Source organism: Emys orbicularis, chromosome 3, assembly GCF_028017835.1.
Source record: "Emys orbicularis isolate rEmyOrb1 chromosome 3, rEmyOrb1.hap1, whole genome shotgun sequence".
NCBI classification, from domain to species: domain Eukaryota; kingdom Metazoa; phylum Chordata; order Testudines; family Emydidae; genus Emys; species Emys orbicularis.
This window is the reverse complement of record NC_088685.1, coordinates 97,673,444-97,694,796: the sequence shown is the minus strand read 5'-3', so window position 1 is coordinate 97,694,796 and position 21,353 is coordinate 97,673,444.

Here is a 21,353-nt window from a genome sequence, read left to right as displayed (position 1 = left end):
CAGGTTTGGTGAGACTGAGCAGGCTAATGGGCAAATGAGGCTCGGGATTGATGGAGTGGGGGAAATACACTATAAGAAATCCATGTACATCCATACATGTAGTCATGTAAATGAAATCACCTAGGAGAATAGCTTCAATGTGATACCAAAGTAACTTCCCTCTCCCTTCTCTAAATTTACCCTTCTCAGATATTTGGGAGCTGGCCTTCCTGTACCAGTTTTATTAATGCATCGCATTCCAGGTTGTCAAGCTTAATGGGTGATATGGGCTTTAGAGTGAATGACACTTGGTGTTTGTTCAGTTGACCAGTTGGTTGTCAACCAAATGTCCATATCCAAATAATACTGACCTGCCCAAAAGGCGTCACATAATTTAAGTTATGTATTGCATGTAAAGCGCTTTGAGATCCTTACATAAAAACTTCTATTAGAAGTGTTATTATTGAAATGAAGAATGGTTCCCTAGAGCAGTGGTTCTCAACCAGGGATTGGGGCCCCCTGCGGGACTGTGAGCCGTCTTCAGGGGGTCTGCCAAGCAGGGCCAGCATTAGACTCTCTGGGGCCCAGAGCGGAAAGCTGAAGCTCCACTGCATGGGTCTGAAACCCGGAGCCCTGAGACCCATCATCCGGGGTTGAAGTCAAAACCTGAGCAATGTAGCTTCATGGGGGCTCTCTGTGGTGTGGGGCCCTAGGCAACTGCCCTGTCTGCTACCCCCTAATGCCGGCCCTGGCTTTTATATGCAGAAAAAACAGTTGTTGTGGCACAGGTGGCCCATGTAGTTTTTATATCATGTTGAGGGGGGCCTCAGAAAGAAAAAGGTTGAGAACCCCTACCCTAGAATATAATGGTGATGTGCTTTATCCAGTCAATTTTAAATGGCTCAAGTTACTGAGGTTCTATAATTTCCTTTGGGAGATTATTTCTTATTGTAATAGATTTTAGTATTAGGAAAAGTATGATATTCAGCTTCAATCTTCCTTTGCTTGTTTACATCCAGTCACTCCTAGTTATTTTTGTTTGAACTACCCCTAAGCCATTCTGCTCTCTCCTTGGTGTTTGCACTCTTAAAATACTTATGATGTTTAGCATATCCTTCATTAGTCATAATTTAGACAAGCACCATGCATTTAGCTCTTTTAGTTTTTCCTCATAAATCAGTCTTCAAGCCCATTCATCATTTTTATTGCTCTTCTTCTAACGGCTGATAGTGCTCAAAACTACGGTGTCCACAATTGCAACAAGCAAGAGAAGAAGGAAAACAAAGACTGGAGTTAAATAAACAAAACACACCCCCTTTTGATCTTATATATCTGCCTACAAATGTGCCTATATATCTTACCCCAATGTACTGAAGACTGTTTTGTGGAAACATTTACAGTATTTAAGATCTGTCATGCTTCAAAAATAGTTATCACTTTTGTTCAAGATTAGTCCATGGCTTGACAGGCAAATAACACATTTTTGACAGTCAAATATTTACAATACCCTATCCTAATGGTTTCAGGTTAGAACAAGGACACTTCTTTTCCCCCATAAGGATAATGAATACTGGAAGCCCGATATTTGAGGCTTTATGGCTGAGGTGTAAGTTTTAATGAAACTATTTATAAAATGAGATCTATATTCCTGATGAGAGCAAGGACCTACTCTACTAGATTTCTCTTTACAGACAGCTTTATAACATAGACCATTCTGAAAGATTTACTATACGAGAGGAAGAAAATCCCATGGGAGTTAAGGGCAAACACCTTGTCTTGTAGTTCGCTAAGCAGAGCTAATATACACAGAGCAATCAGTTAGGCTTATGGATACAGGTCCTGTATTATGCGTGTGAATTGTGTTGTGTATATATAAGAGAATACACATACACATACACATACCTATATACACATACAAAAAATGGAGGCAGGAAAAATGAATAAATCAACTTAACTTTACATATTTTGAAGCCATGTTGTTGTGCATTTGTTTCAATTTTAGAAATAAAGAGAATTAGAAAAATGGATTTTTTCTCTAAAGGAATACACCCATTAAAATGTGATATAAATAATCAGTTTTAATTTACCAAAAGTTATAATGGCTCAGCTCATACTAGCTCTACTCCTTTTATTAAGGGTCTGTCAGCGGTCTCATCACAAATCTAATTTTTTGAGGGGCTTATAACTCAGCCACTTTAAATTTGCTTCAGTATGAAACCTGCCCAAAAGGGTTACTAGCCTGCATTAATTGTATTAATATGTATTGTATGTTTAGTGTATTAAGTTACCGTGGTTATTTTGAGATTACAGGTGCATAGGAAAATGCAGAATTCTCAAGCCTTCAAATGTGTAAAAAAGAAAAAAGCAACAAATGTAAGGATTTTTTTTCCTACTTGAAAAATTGGTCTCTGTGAGCTCCTCTATATCAAACCAGGTAAGTTGGGTTTACTCATTTGTCAGCAGGAGGATAGATTACAAATGAACACTATATGCATTTTTCAAGCAGTAGAACCTCATATAATTATAAAAAAAGGATGAAAACATTTGACAAAAGTTAGGTAATTAGAGAAGATATAGCTACTCAGATATATTTAGAGATATAGCTCTACAATTGTGGTCTCATTGAACATGCCACTGCCCCTCAGAGAAGTCTGCCTTTTTCATAAAGTATTCATGTAATAAACATACACTTTACTCTTTACATCACTTCAAAGATTTGAACAAAGGTGTAATTCTAAGCTTATCTTGGAAGTGAATAGCAGAATCTTCATCCCCACCTTGTCCTCATGAAAAGTGTCTTGAGAGAACAAGACCTGGAATTTGCTTCCTGATCTGACTGACTAAATGATAACCATAAGGATGTTTTGTGATGCAAAATAAGCCCTCTGAGTTTCAGTGGGCAGTTGAATCAGAGGTTATGCAACCACAATGGGTTCCCATTCTATTTTTAAAAGAGCAGATCCATGCAAAGAAACCTCTGAAAAATGGGGGATCCGTTTAAGGGCACGTCTACACAGGGACACACAGGAAAGTTAAGGCAAATCAACTTAAGGTGTGAAGTCAATGCCCCTCAGTTAAATATATTAAATCCCATGTGGATGGTTTCATCCAGAAGTGAAGTGATCGTGGTTTGCTGTAAGTGAGCTAAGACCATTTTACTCCTAAATGAGAGCATGCTTTAACTTATGTGCACTGACTTCACAACTTTAATTGATTCTCCTTAAATTTCTTGAGTGTCCCCATGTAGACAAACCTGGGAGTAAGGTTACTAAGGGCATGTCTACACTACAAACTTGTACTAATGCAAATTACATTGGCATAAAGTCTCTGCAGTCAGTATATCGCTGGTGCGTGTACATACTTGGCTCCTTGTGTTACTGCTGTGCATACTCACCAGAAGTGCTTGTTTTGATGCACACTGTGGTGCACCATGGGTAGGTATCCCAGTGTACAACTCGCCATCATCCATCTCACTGTCTTTTGGGAAGTTTTGGCAATTCATGGTGGGGCAGAAGCAAGTTGCACAGGAATGACTTTCTTCATTCTATAATGCTATGTCTATTCCATAATTTTTGTTCCTATTTTTAAAATCCCACAAATATGCATGGGACTTGCTACTGTCCTCCATCTCTGACAGAAGCATGGAACGTACACAGATATGCATTACTGTCATGAGCGTTGCAACCACAGGATGCACAATCCTCTGATATTTGCAGAGAAGAGCCACCAGGAACACAATTTCCTGGGGGACAGATTGCTGTCAGACATAGCAGAACCAATTCATGATCGTTGGTGGTTTTCACGGAGTAGCTACAAATGGTTACCAGAGTTACCTATGGAGAAGGGCTGTGTCCTTCTCCTGCGGCGCCTCCCCTCCCCCCCAGCACATTTGGCCATTCTCCCTGGCAGCCGGGCCTGGGTGGGGAGTGAGAGGGAGCTGCTTCTCACACTGGCTGAAGATGGTCACTCCAGGTCATTGCTCTGTACAGTGCAGCAGCTGCCTGAGAGAGAGCCCGGCTGGGGAGGTGGCGGCAGCAGGCTGCCCGGGCCCAGCTGCCAGGGACAAGGGCCGAGCGAGCTGGAGCCCCCTCTCCCTTTCCTGGCATGCTTCCAGCTCACTCGTGAGGTTTTAAAAGAGGAGGGAAGATTCTGGTCTCTGTGACCACTGGGCAGTGGAGTTCACAACTGTGGCCAGAGCAATCCATGTCAGACATTGTGGGTCAGCTGCTGGAGGACTTTTAGGGTCAACAGAGGTAATGCAGTGTCTACATTCACACTGTGTTGACATCAGTACATGGGGCCATGGTCAATGCCACTTAAGGAGGTGGTCTATTACTCTTACTTACTTACAAAACACTACTAATGTTTTAAGCCAAAATAAGTGGAAGAAATGAGCCCAAATACTATGATATGTAGAAATAACTGAAGTTTTGAGACCTTGGCAGCAAAAGCCACTCCTGGCTTTTTATTCATCAGTCACCCCTTTTCAGTCAGTCAGTCAGTCATTATCTCTCAAAAGTGATGAAGAAAGAACCAATATCTGAGGATTGGGGTGAAATATGGGAACATGATGAAGATGGTACAGACTGCATAGTAGAAGAGACAGTTTTCTGAGGAAAACCTCTAAGAACCAGCTGTACGTCAAACAAGGGAGTAACTAGGATAAGGAGAGGTTACTCAAGTTCTTTGAGATGTGCATCCCTGTGGGCTCTCCACTTCAGGTGTGCATGCACCCTGTGCCTTTGATTGGAGATTTTTAGTAGCATGCCTGTTCAGCCCATGCATGTGCCCTATATAGGGCTGTATGGGCAAATTGCCCTCAGTTCCTTCTTCTCTTCAAAGTCCAACAGAGGAAACTCTAAATCAGAGGGGAGGAAGATGGGAAGTGAAGCACGCACAGGGACACACATCTTGAAGAACTCCAGTTACTGCACAAGGTGAGTAACCTCCCCTTCTTCTTCGAGTATTGTCCCTGTCAGTGCTCCACTTCAGGTGACTCTCTAGCAGTAACCCCTTAAGGAGTTGGGAGTTTCAGACCAGAGTCCTTCACAGAAGAAAGAACTGTGTGGCTTACTGCAACATCTGATGTGGCAGACTGAACCAAAGCATAATGGTGGAAAATATATGCACTGAGACCCATGTTGCAGCCTTGCAGATTTCAGCAACTGAGCGTTCTAGAGTAGGGCTATGGATGTAGATTGTGATCTATTAGAATGTGAAACCTTAGCAGAACCATAACAGGCAATAATGCATCCAGATATCCATTTAGAAAGTCTCTGAGCGGAGACAGACCTATCTGCAATAGAAACAAAGAGTCGAAGGGGTCTTCATGAATGACCTGATTCTGTCAAGTAAAGGCTAATGCTCTCTAACGCTGTGTAAACTGATCCGGCTTAGGAAAGAAAACTGGAAGGTGAATAGTTTGGTTAATAAGAAACTCGGAAGAAACCTTAGGTAAAATTTTTCGAGAGGGTTGTAATAATACCTGCTCCTTGGAGGAGAACACAGTAAATGGAGGGACTGCCATTACACGCCCCATCTCTCCAACCCATCGACTTCCATGGGATCAAGATCATAACCCAGATGCTTCAGAGGAAGGTATAATATCCCCGTAATGGAAAATTAGTCAGTAATATTTCCAAGGAGGAAGTTTCTTCTGAAAGCCTGTAAGCTATGCCTTGAACATGAGGATTTATATCTCGTATAAATGTTTATCCCAGACAGAGTTACTATGTTTTTTTCTTATTTGGATAGCTGTCTAATGAGAGGTGCTGAGTCTATGAGAGCTGAAGGTGTTTTGCAACTTTGAAATGTAAGCTATTTCTATTTAGGCACATCAATATGGATTTAAGAACCTAACCTTTGGCAACCAGGTTTGAAAAAATTGGCTGAAAACTATAGAAATGAGCAATCAGAAGAATGAGAACAAAGATGGCCAAAAGTCTTGAAATGTTAAAAGATTTTTTGTTGTCTAATTTCCTAAAAATGTTCAATGCTCTTGAAATCTTATTCTTTCCCCAATTTGCAATTTTGCTTGTATTTATTTTTATAAATGCAATATTTTAAGTCCATCCTTAACATATCTGTACAGCAGAGCCTACATTCTAATCTTAATTAAAACTGTAATTCTAGAATAAAGCCTTTGGCTTCTATGGAGTTACTCCAGATTTACAGTGGTTAAAATGAGAACAGGATTTAGCTTGCAATTATATTTACACACTGTACTATACTGGGCAGTAAGAGGCTGTTATTGAACTGGTTGGATATTTTTTTCCTTTTAAAAGCACACACGTGGTAATTTGTATTTGGCAGTTAGCCATCTGGTCACTTAAAATTGTAAATTTCTGAAATGAAATGCTTCTCATTAAACTACATACCAATAGCATGAAAATACCTCGCTTATACTTGATTGACATACAACAAGGTATGAACAATGTCTGTCTGTTGTAATGAAGTGAAGCAAGTAACCTCAGAAGCTAGAAGATGCTGCCAAACATTTGAATTGTATCCAAAAGAAGTGTCTGTTTTCCCCTACAATCTACTTAATGCAGAATGTATTAGTATCTCTGTACTGCACAGCTGTGCTTCTCTACCGAAGAAGGATAATGCCTGCTTTCAGATTTGGAAAAAAAAAGTCCCTCTTAACTGGATTTGGTATCTTTATCTGCATTCAAGTTGCTACTTATTTCTTTTTAAATAATTGCATTCTGGCAACATTTTATATGCGCAAGTGGAACAAATACTGTAAGAGGAGGTCAAGTTCGATGTCAACATCCAGCTGGGTTTCAAGAAAAAACATTCAAGAAACAAAATGACTATGCAAGAAAACTTGCCACTTCTTGACTTTTTTTTGCATTTAGTTGGGACATCAAACAAAATTACTTCATGATCTTAAAATTGATGCCACTGTTCCCAATTGAAATGATTGCAGACCTGTTTGCATTGGCTGAAATAGCTTTTATAATCTGATATTTTCCTCCCCCAAATTCTCATGGTGGAACCTCTGCCCCAAGCCCCACCATTATCCCATTCACCCTGGTCCCCGCCTCTACTCACTACATGATGCAGCACAAGAGGCCCTGAAGAGTTGAACTATGCACTAAGCAATCTGCACCCCATGCAGAGTCTACTGGAATTCTGTCCCCCGAGTGTGCAGGAGAATTGCACTGATTTTGCTGGCTGTGGAGCCTCTTCATCCACAGAGGATGAAACTTTTGGGAACCTCAATCTCCACCTACCGACAGGGCTCGGGTACCTGGTAGTTTGAATTTATAAATTCCAATTTCCTTTTAATTTATACCATTAAATCAAGACAACTCCACTGAAGTTAGTAGAGTTATAATGGTGCAATTGAGAAAAGCACTTACGCACATGATTAAATCCATCCCTATTCAGGAATGAATTGGGACTGAAATATGTGCTTAAAGATAAGCACCTGCTTAAGTACTTTCCTAAAAAAGAATGTTGTCCTGATTTGAGGCCTATGTGAGAAGAGAATCAGGTTTACAGTATTAAACTCCCCTTGGGCTAGATCCTCAGCTGGAGTAAACTGAGATTCCTCAAGTGGTTTCAATGGAGCTCTATTGATTTATACATGCTGAGGATCTGGCCCATGTAAAACCAAAAGGTGGTCATATCCAGTTTGTCCTTGCGTTTCTCCCTCTGATATATCTGCTCACTTTTCAGAGAGCTGTACATGAGACCTCTTTACATTCTCTAACAAATGATTTATTTACAGTGCTAACACGTGCAGCTCTATTGTCTTTAATTCAGAATTTGATGCCCCACCCTTCACCTTGCTTTTTGAGTGCTTTCCAGCAATACACAAGGTTATGTGAACAAGCATCTGTCATGTGTGGCTCCTTTTCCATTCTTCTGCCAAGAGTGAATACTGTGCATGTTTTTTCAACTGCCTTTTATCAGTTTAGGCTCTGAGGACTACAGTTATGTCTTTTGTGCTCTGTCTACACCAGGAAGTTGCACTGGTTTAACTTAAGTAATTTCTTAACCTCATTTAGTTAAACTGGTGCAAACCCTTTTGTGGCACTTATGTCAATTTAAGAGTGGCTTATTTCAGTTTAGCTTAAACAGAGTCTTAAATGACAAACGAAACTGAAAAAACTCTGGTTTAAAGTCTTGATCACTGCTTTACCTAAATTGGTTTAATATCACTTCTTTAGTTGAAGTGGTGTAACAATCTCATGTAGACAAGGCGTGTTATTTGATGCATCAATTTATAATACTGTTCAGGAGTTACCTTAAAAATACAGCAATTAGTTCTGAAAAAGAGTTGTATTTTAACAATGTGCTCTTTTGACGGAAAACTGGTTTGTGAGTAAACTTTTTTTCAGGAACATTTCACAGTCTGCTTGATTAAGTTCACTTTGTGAAGGGCAAACATTTCAGCCTATCCAGGCCTAGCCTAAAGACCTGACCACACTTCTTCTATAACTGAGTCAGGGAACCTAGTTACAACACTGTTACAAGCCAGTGCATAAACAGAAACTGTGTCCCCATCACTGAATCAAAGTTTTGTATAAGTTCAAGGTTTAACGTGGTGATAGCCCATGGTTGGGTCTTGTTTAAACTACAGCTTTTTATCATAGTTTAAGCAGGCTAGCTAATTAGGGTGTAGTTTAACTGAAAATGGCACCTAAGTCCTGCATTTATTAATATAAACTGATCTTCAGCACTTGTTCCATAGATTGTTCTGTAGTCCATCAAATCTTTTATGTTGTATTAGTAAAAAAAAAAATCTTGAAAATGTATCTGCTGTCAACTAAAAATATAATCAACAGAAAAGATATTTTACATGCATGCCCACACACATGGGGGGGGGGGGGGAAAGGATGAGGCAAAAGCAAACTGAATGCATGTATGGTGGCTTGGTGGGAGTGTAGTTTGATAGGCGAATCAGGAAGTACAGTAACACTAAAATGAGAAATCATGTGACTTTTTCTCCTTGCCGCCATTATTTAAGAAATAATGGTGTACTCTGTCAACCACAACTTCATAATTATAAGGCCTGAATTGAACTAGTTGCGGTGTTCTAATGTTGGTCACTTAGGAGAATATAGTACTTCAAAGTCCTGAGAGAGTATTAACTATTCATTACCATAAATATTGCTTACATTACACAGCGCTGTTATACATAGTCTTCCAAGTTATTTTTCTTTGTGTTCAAGCAAGTGTTCAGAAGACATGTTAGGAAGATATGCTGGATTGTTCTTAGTTTTGGTTATGTGAGATTCTGCGTAGAGGCAGTGGTCCTTGAAGAGGGAGCTGCCTTGGTCTCTGATTAGACTCCATTCTTGAGGCTGAGTTACTCCCTGGAAAGTAGGCATGGTATTGAGCTGAGATTCCTGGAAGAAACTGCCTGTATGGTCTTTGACCATCTCTGTTCCAGGACTTGTTATGTCTCTAAATGTAACAAGTTACACTTAATACGCAGACTCTCCATCACCGATTTCTGCTTCACTGAGAAGCCAACCTGCAATGCCCCAGACATTTACTATTGCTCAGATGAGGAGTGATGCTGGTGTCAGAACAGGACACTGGTGTCAGAAAAGGGGGCAAAATATATATAATGCCTCTATAAATGTTCATATAGTTGTAAAGAGTGTAAACTGAACAAAGTACAAAACTAACGCTATAGTGAATAGTAGTCCAATTAAACCTTGAACATTTAAGGAAAGTAAAAAAAAAAAACTTGGCTGATACATTTGTCATCTACTCATGTTATTATTCAGTGGTGATGGGTTGAAGAACGTTAATTAATGACCAACCATTTAAGCCTTCTCTACTTTTTCTTTTAAACATTCAACATCAGTGACAATGTCCCTTGATATCAAATACTTAAAAAAAACCCCACCTTGATAACTTTTTAAAATTGGAAAAATAATTGCTTATGTCTCGAATCATGTCACTGCTCCTGTCAAATCTACAGCCAGTGCTGCAGACAACTGCCTTTGACTTCACATCCAGGGCCTGCTCCATCTCCCTTTTTTCTTCCCTGATCCACCCTGCTTCTTTTTATGGACTCCATCCCACTACCTCCTACCAGCCTCGCAAACTCGTAGCTCCTTCACCCATGCCTACTTTGGATCCCTGCGTTCTATCCCTCTCTTCAGCTCCCTGCACAGCCTTTCCCTCTCTAATCCTATTCATCATAACTTCTCACACCATCCAATCCTCCCAGGACTACACACATTTCCCCCTCCATTGGAATTCCCCCTCTTCCTCTCAATATCAACTGTACTCAACCTCTCATCTGGTATTGAGGCAGCTACTCTACCTGAACCCACTTCCCTCAGACTCCAGCTGATGTCCTGGATACCACTACCCCTAACAAAATCACCCTATATGACACTGCAACCCCTCTTTCTTTGACTCTCACTTCAAATTTTTCTCTCTCTCCTGGCTCCAGGCTACTACTACAATCCCTCCATCATTACCCTTGAACAGTAACCTCCCTCAGTCTAATCAAGACCAAGACGGAATTCCATACACGATGCCACAGTGAGGTTAATTAATTCAGGAACAGAGAGATTAAAGTGCGGCTTTTAAGAGGTTCAGAGGGATTATTAACTGTTTGTAAAATGGAATCAAGATTGGGGCTGAGAGACGAGAACTAGGGGGTATGTAGAGTGACCAGTAGTTTCAGGGAATAAACGGAATGAAATGGGGCAAGTAAATTAACTTATCTGCTTCACTTTTCCCATCTGTAAAATAGAAAATGTTTTCACCCCTCAGCTCACAGAGAGCTACTACAGGTCTGTCTGATCTTACGCTGGGGTTACGTTCCGCGGTCAGCGCGTAAAGCGAAAACCGCGTATAGTCAAAATTACATTGAGTGTAATGGCGGGCGGAATCGCCCACACTACAGGAACAGTATTTAAATTGTTATTTTTCTCTTTTGTTTTGTTTTTTGTTTTGTTTTTTCGATCGCATAAAGCTGAATTTGCGCATGTTAAATGCGCGTAAGATGCGACAGACCTGTACTTAAAACACAGGGGTAATTTGGAGATTAGTTAGTTAACATCTGCAAAATTCTTTGAAGAGAAAAAGTATTATATTTGTGGGAAGTTTTATTATAAACATTCATAATAGTGGATTTTTTTAAAAGGGGAATTATTTACTCAGTATTCCATAAATTGCTAGAGAGAACAGTTAAATATATAATTATAATCTCTCTAATAAAAGAAATATTTTACTCAACTGTCTGTAATGGCTACCAGGGAGAAGTTACAATTTATATACTAAATCCATATTTAGAAACAAACCTAAGAAATGTCTTACAGTTTATTGGAAAAAGTCATTATATGTGTATGTTATTTAAATTTTAAAATTCAGTATCTATTTAATTTTGTATTCAAAACAATGAACAGGGTTAGACTATTTTTTGAACCACTTTACCAAATTCCATAGTTTTTTAAACAAAATCTACATTTCTGAGTCACAGTATAGGACTACCAAATCATGTCTAAATCCATTAGCTTCTATATTTTTTACATACTAATAATTTAATAAAAATAATTCCACATTTTCAAGGGAGAAAAATTAGCTTCCAAACTAAGTTTGTGTGTCATATTTTAATTTGGAGAAAATTCTTATGGCTGAGTTGGAAGAATAGCATGGCATAATTTAACATGGAGACTGGAGAGTGTGATGGGGCATAAACATATTTTTGCTTTACAAGCAGTTGGGATACTATAGACTCCAGGACTGAATTATTTCCTTGATAAGAAATAAAGAAATTCACACATACACAGAGCACACTGTATTCATACACTAATGTATTTGCACTTATGTACACTTTTAAACAGGGATATTAGTTGACAAAAACAAAGTGCAGCTTTAATACTCAGACACAGAAAACAAACACTAGCAGAAAATACTATACTGAAATCAAATGTCCAACCAGACACCTGTTCTGTTAGTATTCCTACTACAGAAAAGAATCTGGGGGTTATCGTGGACTACAAACTAAATATGAGTCAACTGCAAAAAACAACAACAACAACAACATTCTGGGACGTATTAACAGAAATGTTGTAAGCGAGACATGAGAAGTAATTCTTCCATTCTACCAAGCACTGATAAGGCCTCAACTGGAGTACTGTGTACAGTTCTGGGCATCATACTTCAGGAAAAATGTGGACAAATTGGAGAAAGTCCAGAGGAGAGCAATAAAACTAATTAAAGGTCTAGAAAACACGACCTAGAAGGAAGTATTGAAAAAAATTGGTTTGTTTAATCTGGAGAAGAGAAAACTACGGGGGGGGGGGGGGGGGGCATGAGAAAAGTCAAGTACATAAAAGGTTGGTATAAAGAAAAGTGTGGTAATTGTTCTCCTTAACCAACGAAGACAGGACAAGACGTAATGGGTTTATATTACAGCAAGGGAGATTTAGGTTAGACATTAGGAAAAACTTCTTAACTGTAAGGGCAGTTAAGCACTGGAATAAATTACCCAGGGAGATTGTAGAATCTCTATCAGTTTTTAAGAATGGATTAGACAAACACCTGTCAGGGATGGTCTCGAGATAATACTTCTGCCTCTGTGCCAGATGAGCTATCAAAGACCCTTCCAGTCCTACATTTCTATGATTCTATGAGGTGGCTGTTAATCATTTTTCAGAGACTCCCTTTTCTGTCTAAATTATAATTTATAGCACAAATGGTATGTTTAATAGTTTTCCCATTTTTGTTACAATACAGCTATTATAGTAAATGGGCAGACACATGATCAAGTATGCACACACTTGTACAAATCTGCATGCATGTGTTCATATGCGCACACACAACACTGAAGATGAAACTCTGAAAGAAAAGGATCTGGGAAACTCAAACCTTGCTCAAGAGTAAGCTTTGAAGAAAGCCTTACAAACCTCAGCACTAGGCAGTGCGGTAAACTGAGTACTGTCAGTTCTTTGCTTCTTAAAAGAAATACTACCTTGCAATTAGCAGTCACTATTCATTTGCCAGGTCTAAAAGTAGCACCGGATTCTTTTTGTTCCTCATTTAGTTTGTACTCACTTTTTGGTGAGAGGGAGAAATCTGCAAATTGGAAATTCCATTTACAAACATTTTTATATCAAAATATGTATCTTCACATGAAAGTCAAAGATACCTTTTTGAAATATGTGCTTTTTAAGTTTTTCAAAGAATTATTTTCAAAAAGGCAAGCACCTCATCAGTTCTCATAAGCATAAATCTTCAAATACTTTTTTTTTTTTGAAGAATTGCATTTAAAAGTGTGTTTAGTCACATACTAAGCAAGAGAGCTGCAAAAAAAAGTCTTTGAATCTGAACTACAGCTCATCATAATCTGGTTAAAATTATCTTCAGAACCACCTGTCATTATTAATGCAGAGAGAGAGGTGGAAAAATACCTTCAGCCCAGCTACGTTATTGCAAATATGGTCCATCAGTTTCACTGTTCTGTCATATAGTAATAGCAGTTAGATTTTTGATGGATTTAGGATTTTGCTGCAGTAGCTGAATGTGTAACTGCTTTTATTGAAAATGTTTCTTTGGGGATATCCTATCATTTCTGCAGCATTTACATTTAATTTCAAATATGAAATGACTCAACTTTTAACATATACCAGTGTTAGGTTAAAAAAAAATCCTCAACTTTGCCAGCCTATTTGGCCTTTTGTGTTAAAATGTATAGATTGGTTCAATCAAAGTTTTAAGTAAAATACATCAACCAATCTGTATACACCTCTACCCCGATATAACGCTGTCCTTGGGAGCCAAAAAATCTTACCACGTTATAGGTGAAACCGCATTGTATTGAACTTGCTTCGATCCACCGGAGTGGGCAGCCCCGCCCCCCCAGAGCGCCGCTTTACAGCGTTATATCTGAATTTGTGTTATATCGGGTTGCGTTATATCAGGGTAGAGGTGTATTAACAAAATGCTTAAGAAATGTCAGGAAATGTTAACTGTTTTTATACATAAAGGGCTTAAACCTACAAGGTGCTCAGGCCCTCAACTCCCAGTGAATTTATTGAGAGTTGAAGGCGCTCAGTATCTCACATGATTGAGCTCACAGTTGCTTAGTGCAAGATATGGAAAATATTCTTCTACTAAGATCTTTTCTCACTCGCTGTACCACTACTGTGCACACCCACCATGGTGCTATCTCCATTGATGTGTAGGCATACTAGCCTCTGCCAAGTTAAGGTTCTTTTGGTTATGACAGTGGTAGGAATAGGCTTGAGCACTGACTTCAAGGCCCAGTGCCAAGTGTTTCAATTCACACTAAAGACTGGATCATCTGCTAAACAGGACAGGAAACTCTCAGAATTGTCACTGTTTTGTGCAGTCCGTGTGTTGTTCCTTTCCCCTGCCGCGGGTTTCACCAGAGGGAACCAGGCTGTGCCTTTGCATTACCTCCGGCTTCCAGCTCATTATTTTTGTTATCTCTTACTATTATACATTTATAAGACTCATCACCATGGCTTCAATGAGCACATTATAGGATTTAAATCTGGAGTAAAGTGACATTTCCCCTAAAATTGGGATCATACATTGTCCTGTGTGATCACTTACAGCAAGTCAACCAACTCGTTGGAAGGACTTAAGGATCGGAAATAGGGAACTAGTTTAAATGCCGGGGATGCCAAAGCCTACAGTTAGTAGAAAGCCTGATTGAAATTGTGGCGTATATCATGCTCTAAAAGTAGACAGACCTCACACGTATTTCCAGCAGGGGTAAATTCCAGAAGTACAAGCCTACCACTACAAATACCCTCTGCTTCTGACTTCTTTCTACACTACCCTGGGGACAGATAACTAAGCACAGGTGTCTGGACACAAAGTGAAAAGCAGTCTCTCAGATAATTAGGACCTAGACCATTTAAGGGCTTTATACCAGCACCCTAAATTTCTCCTAGAAGTTAACTGGCAGCCATTGGAAAGTACAGAGCACAACTGTATTATGCTTGATACTCTAACCTGCTCACAGGGCAGGCAGCCATATTCTGTGTTAGCTGAAGCTTCTGAGTGCTCTTGTTTCAAGGAAGATCCTCAGGAAGCCTGTACTTCCAAAATTAAGCCTTGAGTTGATAAAGCATGATTAGCTTATGTGGCAGGAACAGAAAAGGACTCAAATGCTCTCTACTTTTGGTGGCCATTTGCCATGTATGAGACACTGCAAAATTACAGGGCTAGAATAACTACTTTGAAGGGATAGTACTGACTTCAGTATTTTGTTTTGCTTTTCAAACTAGTAGGCTAATCACTTGCATCTCATTACATTCAGGTGCACCCAATATAAACTGCAAATTTGCAACAATAGTAGTTCTGCTTTGCCAAGAAGCCTGATATCTGAATTTTCATAAGTTTGTTTGACACACCTTTGCTCCATGTTAAAAGCTTTAAGTAAGGATTGGTAAATTCAGCTGGAATGATATGATCATTTCTAAATAATAAAGGAAAACAATTTCAAATGGTTACTGGACTACATTGTTTAACCCTATTATTTAAAGATTTAGCTTCATTTATCATTATAGTAACATTTACCTTCTCTTCTCCAATAAACACAGAAATTCCTGTTTTCTTTCCCAAAAACTGAAAAGAGTGAAAATTCAACCAACTAGAGATCAGAAGCCAGACCGGGCTCTTAGTCACGCTGGCATAGATCCTTTAATTCAATGCAGTTAGTCTGCATTTACACCAGAGTAACAGAGTATCTGCCTGAGGTGCTTTCAACTCATCCTCTGAATGAAGAAAGACCTCAAACACCTATCAAAATTATAGAATTATACTTCTGCTGGTTGATCTCATTTGAAGCAACCATGTCTCCATTTGCAACACTACACAATAAGTTGCCTTTGCCATTCCTTCCACTAACTCAAAATTGCAGGCTCAAAATGGCAGGCTTTGAGGCTTTATCAAATGTCTTCTGTGTGTCCATCTTCACTGAGATTATTTTTCCCCAAACTTCATTGATTCTAAATTTTAACTATATACTTGAATGTGAACAGTTTGGAGGTTTATACATAAAGAAAATCCATTGAGTCTATTTCTTGAATTTATATTTGCGGTTTGATTTTGCTGTTTCCAGCCATTTCTTATTTTTAACGGTAACGACACAGAAACTTTTAATATTAGATATCCCAGTGTATTGTGATAATAAGGCAGATCTTTAGACCCATGTAAAAAAACAAAACAAAAACCAGGCAGATTAAATTCTTTTTCTGGCAAATCCATAAAAACACCCAGCCAGGCCAATCAAATACCGGCCAGGTGGAAACCCTAGTGAAGCCAGGATTTCACGCCATATGTTTGTGTGTGATTGTACAGCATGAGCACAATAAAGTCCAGAGACTGACGGGGGCATCCATATGTCTTCTGTGTTTTCACCTGTTCTATTAGTTGATGCGGTACACGTTCAACGTGTACTGATGTCAATTACAAACATACCTATTATAATCCAAATTTCATGGTAGTTTCCCCTATGTCTTAATCATGTTTTTTTGTTTCATGATCATGATTTTTGAGGGATGAAGACAAGAGATCTCAGTTTCATTCCAGACAGAGACAAAGAGGATGATCAATTAATTTCCCCCAATTAATTTAAAATAAAGGCAAGCCCAAGTAACTGATGAATCAAGAGAGCACTATTTAATTTTAACTTCAGTTGCTGGGGCACATATTTTTCTACTTCAATGCAAGACAGGTGCTAGAATAGAGGTTTTCTTTTGGTATGGGTCCAGTTGCACAGCCATCAGCGAGGTGTTGCTTTGTAGCAACCTGCAGAGTGCAAGAAATGCTCCTCTAAATTTCTTCTATGCCTGATAGGATCTTAATTATCATCTAATTACAGATAATTATTTCAGTAAAGCTATCAGGAAAATTAATCACATACAGAATTTTCTTTGTCTAATTTCTCTTTATCAAATAGACTTACTCATGCTTTTTAATAATTACTTACTATAGTGTACAGCTGATTATGTCATCATAAGAAAATAGGAATGGCCATAGTGGATCCGACCTATCTAGTCCAAAGTTTTTCTTTAAGAACAAACAGTGCCAGATGCATCAAGGGAGATTGAAAAAAAATCCAGTAATAGAAAATTATGGAATAACTTGTCTATAGTAGAAGCTTTTTCCAAACCTCAGGCAACTAGCGATTGCCTTATACTCAAAAGCATGACAGTTTATTATACCCCTTATATAGTTTTATCCCGTTGAATGTAACTGGATGTGCCATTATCCATTATCCATATAAATGTTTATTCCTTTGCTGAATCTCACCTAATCTAATGTCAAAGTCCTAGTGAATTTTGACCTTCGTGCGTCTTAAAACATCTTTTCAGGCCATTTGTACATTTATTTCACACCTTGTGTATACAAGTTGCAGTTTGTCATTTACAATATACTCAATGACGTTAAGAGGGAACCTTTCATGGTAAGGAACTAAAACTATTAATGCTTCAACAGAGACCACAAATTGTCTTACAAATTATTATTTTCTGATACATTCAAGAAATCAGCTCATCTTTTTGTTTAAAATTAACTCCACAATTGAGAAGATAGTGTAAGTCAAATAACCAGATAAAAAGCTACATTACTTCTTAAACAGAAGAGAAGACTGCCACACAAACACTAATTGCATGCAATAATAGTTAAAGCAGGGAATACCTGTTGCTCAAATTACATTTAAGCATGGATTGCCACAAATTCAAAGCAACTAGAGTGTAAATAATTTTGTGTAACTGAATAGTTCATATTTGACTGAACAGCGGGTAGTAAGATTCTGAAATGTGTCAGAGTGGTATTTGGAGTGCGACTCAAATCCAAGTGCAGCCCAAGTGAAATAGGGTAGGTAGACATCCTCATTCTTAATATACAGATATGACCTGTATAGAGTCACTCAACTTTCATCAAGCATGAGCACAGCATGTTGGGAACTGTAGAGTCTACAGGGCTGCAAATTAATGTTAACTATGAGAACAGCTACAACACACTCACTTTTATGCAAAATAGGTGCACTCTTCAAGTTGACAGACAATATGGTGCTATGTTGGGCAAAGTTTATGAGCCATTTGTGGTAAGGCATGAGAGGAGGTGATGCCAGACACAGTCAGTGTCAGGCAGCCATGTATTTCTAATAATTAACAACAAATCAAAAGCACCATGTAAAAGAAGGAAGAGGAGGAGAAGATAGAAGAACAACACCCCCACATAAATTATGACATTATGGTCATGTGCAATGCTATCTTTAATTGTTTTCTGGTGCTTAGATACTACACTGATAATTGCCTTAGAAATACCAGGAGTAGAGTAGATCATATTAGAGACATACAAATCTTTCATTCTAAGATCTAAAAGCATTTTAAGGGTGAAACCCTGGCCCTACTGAAGTCAATGGCAAAACTCCCATTGATGTCAATGAGGCCAGGAGTTCATCCTCCAAACTGATCGTTCCTTAACAGGTTGTTAACATCTACTAAATACCGAAATATGCAGCAACTTAAAACAAACACACACCTAATGACAATTCTTCATGAGATATTTTACATTACTAGGTTGAATTATAATGGAAGAAATTAGTTCCTTGGTTCAGAATCCTCCATAGTTGCTAATGGCCAGCCATTTTTTATTGTGCTCATCTCTACCATGGTTTTCATCCAGCAGAATGGTAATAGTCTTTAATCAGTGCAGTGAAGATAGCAGATTCAATTTTGCCATCCATGGCTCTATATCATCGCTTTGCTGGCTGTTTTTCTTTTCTGACAGGCTTCAGTCACTTCATTTTCTCACATTTCTGGCTCAATAGGTTCAGCATGAAGCTATGCATGATGATGCTGAAGAATTGTTCAAGGATTTTCCATAAATTTTTCACTTATACTGAACATACTTCATCTTTATAAGTAGCAATGTTTTCTGCTTTACTGAAATCATACTATACACAAACACACACCAGATTTCCCTTTTGATACTTCAAGGTAACTACAGTTAAAAGTAACTGCCCACAGCCAAATCTAAAAAGTCAGTTTTACACTGGGAAAAACTGTTGTATTTTTCAGGAGTTTACAGTTTAAGCTAGTAGGAAGGTCCCTTTAAGAAAACTGACAATTCTTCACTGCAGTTCAAATCGCCTTAGCACACCATAAAAAATACCGTGTTTCAATGTCACATCAAAGTCACACAGGTAATTTTTATTTACCATAACAGGAGTAAAAAATGACATTTTGCCATTCTGCCTTCCTCTGAGGTTACTCTAAGGAACTAAACTGAATGGCCAAATCATCCTGTTCTACTCATAAATCAAAGTTATGTTTGGCCTTCATGTGGCAACGAAGCATGGTATTTTTAAACAATGTGCTTTGAGGATTCAAACTACTAGCAGCTTTTGTTGTCTTGTCATGTTTTATTACAGATTTACTAATTACATTTCAAATCAGCAAAACAAACTACAAGGTGAAGCATTGATCAAGCAGCATATCCCTCATGCAGAAGCCAGCATGTAGATTTAAAAAACAAAAGTCTGCTTTATGTAAATATCCACAATCCCACTGGCTAAATTCATATAGCTAAACCCAATTAAACTCTAAACAAATTTTACAATCTGCATCTCTAGTTCGGTGTACAGGAATTACATTATTTGCCTCATATTACACCCCCGCCCCCCATACAAGGTGGTGATAGCCATGTGACAAACTGCAGAGATATCTAATAAATTCTGTGTTTCTTAGCATTTACTTATTGATTTTTTTTATAGGAACCATCACCAGTGTGTCTAAATACAAATTATATATGCAGCTTTGAAGACTTCACTTGCACTCTGCCTACTGATCTGTTTCCTCCAGGAATAATCGTAACATATAGTAACAATATCACACCTCTGAGCAGTGTCAAATGGTTGCCATTTTTATTTTTGAGAACTGCCTTCCAACGAAGCGTTTCCTTCTTTCCCCTCTGCAAAGCTAAGAGTTCAAGAGACAGTAAGGACAACACTGAGTCCTGGAGCAGGGAGAGGTTTATACCTTTTGTAACCCTTCTGCCAGGTGTCCTCGGCAGCAAAGAGGACCAGTTAGATTTTTCTAAGGGCTTTCTTGAAGTCTTAACTATGTCTCGAGCCCCCACCCAGAAACTATAAACACCACCCTGGCAATTCTTCCCCACTTGCAAGCTCTGAGTCCAGGGTTTGCAACAAAGAAATTCATTGGGGGGTGGGGGGGAGGAGGAAAACAACAAAATGAATTTGGAAAACCAGCAATTAACAAATTCTATGATGTAAGACTCCCACCCCAGGGGTGTCTTAACAGAGGTCCAAACATCAGTGTTCTTTTGGCCATTGCGAGTGGCTGATGTGTCCTGGCTACTTCCCTCCTTGCCAGCTCCCACACACTGTCCTGGCTTGCAGCAGGCCAATTATTCTAGCCGATCAGCACTGCCTGGGCTGCTCTTGGGGATAATTGCTGGGTAGGGAGGCCTGCACCTTAGGTAGGCTGCTGCTCTCTCTTTGCTTTCAGACAAAGCTGCCTTTCAGACAAAGCTCTACTGGCACTCTGCACCATCCATCCCCTCAAAGGTGCCAGTGCTGCTCTGAGCTGTCCTTCACTTGGGAGAAGCTGCTGCCTCCTCTCTGCATCATCAGCTACCTCAGAGCTGCAGCCACTGCTGCTCTGTGCCATCTGTTGTCACCAAAGTGCTGCTGCTACCTCCGCTCTGCACTGTACAATGTTGACTGTTCAGCATTCTCAGCTCAGCTCTTAGGAAGGAATCAATGGTATCTAGGAGTCCTGACAGAGTTCTCACCACCAGAGACATATTCCCAGCAGTTGGCACTTCCCCTCTTTCCCCCTGCTTTAGCTCTGTCCAGGATCCACCCAATCGCACCCGACAGCAGTCGCAGTCCGTGTAGCCCAAGTCAACAGGAATGTTTTATCCTTGTATTTCCAAACAAGGTCAATTACATTTTATTGCCCCCAAACTGAATCTTAAGCAAATGCCCCAAATCATCAAAATAATGAAATGCAAACAAGGCCTGCTCAATTCAGTTAACTTCTCTTGCTTTGCAACAGAAACTGGGAGAGAGTTCCCTCGCCAGTGGAGCCCCTGCCCATCTTAAGCAGCTCTGGGCCACTCTTCACCCATTTCACCAACAGGATGACAGTAATGAGCTCCCTTTTCTCTAAGGCTTCAGGCTACAGGGCTTACACTTGTGACCCTTCATGGTTAGAAATGGAAGAGATCTCATTAGAAAGGGGAGATTTGAATGGGCAGCATTTTCATCTATTCTTGAAGAGTCTTGATATATGGGATCTTAAAAATTATTGTACCATAAAATTATTATTCTATAATATTCATATAGCAGTGGCATCTGGATTTCCCCGTCAGTACCTGGACTC